Raw genomic sequence first — 2,451 nt, forward strand, 5'->3', positions numbered from 1 at the left:
AGCCAAGCTCTATCTTAAATCAGAGATCTGATTGTTCCTTATGTTCCTAACAGAGCACTTCGCTCTCAATCTGCAGGTTTACTTGTGGTTCCTAGAATTTCTAAAAATAGAATGGGAGGCAGATCTTTTAGTTATCAGGCTCCTCTCCTTTGGAACCAACTACTAGTTTTAGTCTGTACATTAGCTGGCAGCCTTAAAAAAAAACTATAAAAATAATTTCTTAATTTTTTTTTCTTAAAATAATTTCTTAAATTCGTGATAAAAAGGAGGATTGGATACAGTATAGATGGGTATATAATTAACCAAGCTATCTAGGTCAAGAGATGCTTTCTTAAGTAAAGGTTTATTTATAATAGAGATGGGTTAGAAGAACAAGTTTCCAGTGGGAAATTGCAGGGGTAATAGCTGTGTTTTACAGTACTTTTGGACAGTTAGAGCAACTTAGAGAAATCACAAAAAAGAAATTAATTCAGACGGAGATAGCCTGAACAGCACAACTGAATGCAGGTCAGCAGTGAAAACAGGAAGTGTCACCAACAGCAGCAGTTTTAACAATACTTTAAGTTACCCGTGAAATGAGTAAAAGGGGAGACCGTGTGTTTGCAAGCTTATGTACAATGAATGTGAATAGGTAGAGCGTCAGTTATGCTGTTACTCCTTCAGACCAGATCGAGTCACTATGAGACTGCTGAGAAGAAGAATGTGTGTTTGAGACGTATGATTTAGACAGATGTAAGCATAATGCAAACCAGCAGGAAATTGGTCAGAATTAATTTTGTTTGATTTTGGAGGATCTTATGATGGAGATAAAAAAATAAATAGAAATGCAACAATTTTAGAAAGAAATATATGTAATAAATACACATTAGATTTTAGCAATTTCACAATACTGACATGATTCAAAAGTAGACTCTGGCGCAGACACAATGCGAGTAGGGAAGCAGTTAGATTGTTTATTGAAAAGTTTTACAGAATAAAGTTCAGCCTGGCGTGATGGTTCGGATAACAGCGGCTTCTTCAGGAACTGCACGGAGAGAGATATAAGTTAGATTCTGGCTGGAGGATCCGAGTTATTTTGAGAAGATGCTGATTTCTTACAGTTCTTGGAGAGCGGTGCAGCTGGAGGGGAGGTTGGAAGAGCCCACTGAGATTGAGTCTTAGACAGAGATGGAGGGCTTAGACTTGAGAGCTCCAGAGGGTGGACAGGCAGGCGAGCAGTCGAGGGGAGGATCCAGGAGGACTGAGAAGAGGACCGGCTTGGAAACAGCGAGGCTTCTAGGAGAGAGAAGGAGGACACGGAGGTAAGCTTAAGTCTAAACTATTGGTTCAGTCTTAGGAGAGCTAGCAGGTAGGTACCACTGTGTGGAACTTTAACCGACTGGCGTCCGTCCCAGGGAATCCACTCCTCTAAATACTGCTCCCTGATTGCGTCCAATTGGAACCAGCTGGAGGCTCGTCAGGACTGGAGTCTAAGGAGGAAAAGGTAAGAAAGAACCCTAACGCAGCTCAGCACACAATCCAGTGAGGCCAACAGTACCCCCCCCCCTCAAAGGACGCCACCTGGCGGACGAGTAGAAGAAGACGCCGAACGGCGCTCAAAGTCGGAGATGAGCGTGGGATCCAGAATGAAGGAGCGCGGAACCCAGGACCGCTGCTCCGGACCATAACCCTCCCAATCAACCAGATACTGGCAACCCCGACCCCGGGGGCGGACATCCACAATGCGGCGCACAGTGAAGGCGGGGTGGCCGTCGACGATCCGGGCGGGTGGAGGGGGTCTGGACGGAGGGCACAACGGGCTGAAAGACACAGGCTTGACTTGGGAAACATGAAAAACGGGATGGACCCGAAGGTGAGAAGGGAGCTTCAGACGGACAGTGGTAGGACTGATGACAGCTTGGACAGGAAAAGGGCCCAAAAACCTAGGAGAAAGTTTACGGGAGCACCCCTTAAGAGGGAAGTTCTTTGATGAGAGCCAGACCTGTTGTCCAGGGGAATAGACTGGAACAGGGACACGCTTGCGGTCAGCGATCTTCTTGTTGAGGGCAGCAGTTCGGTTCAGGGCTGCCCTGGTCTGGTCCCAGATCCGGCGGCAAGCCTCCATGTGGTCCTTCACAGAGGGGATGATGGCGTCTGGAAAAGAAGAGGGGATGAGGGATGGCTGATAGCCAAGAGAGGCTTCAAAAGGGGACAACCCAGAGGCAGCAGAGATGTGAGAATTATGGGCATACTCAACCCACGGTAAATGTGTACACCAGGAGGAGGGGTGGTTGGCACAGACGCCACGAAGTGCGTTTTCCAGTTCCTGGTTCAGTCTCTCACATTGCCCATTGGTCTGGGGATGAAACCCTGAAGTGAGGCGGGGTTTGGCTCCCAAGATAGAGCAAAAGTCTCTCCAGACCCGAGAAACAAATTGAGGACCCCGGTCTGAAAGAATTTCTAAGGGGATGC

At 47.1% G+C, this 2,451-nt stretch overlaps 1 long non-coding RNA gene across 1 annotated transcript; it reads right to left on the reverse strand.

Annotated features, from left to right (window-relative positions):
• Positions 1-964: 964 nt before the first annotated feature.
• LOC107094980 lies at positions 965-1,301 on the reverse strand. Its single transcript, XR_001481709.1, has 2 exons — positions 1,099-1,301; positions 965-1,024 (listed from the first exon to the last, which is right to left on the reverse strand). It is a non-coding gene; the product is annotated as an uncharacterized LOC107094980 (long non-coding RNA).
• Between the last annotated feature and the right edge of the window lie 1,150 nt (positions 1,302-2,451).

Source organism: Cyprinodon variegatus, unplaced genomic scaffold (assembly GCF_000732505.1).
Source record: "Cyprinodon variegatus isolate N-32 unplaced genomic scaffold, C_variegatus-1.0 Scaffold518, whole genome shotgun sequence".
Classification (NCBI taxonomy): Eukaryota; Metazoa; Chordata; class Actinopteri; order Cyprinodontiformes; family Cyprinodontidae; genus Cyprinodon; species Cyprinodon variegatus.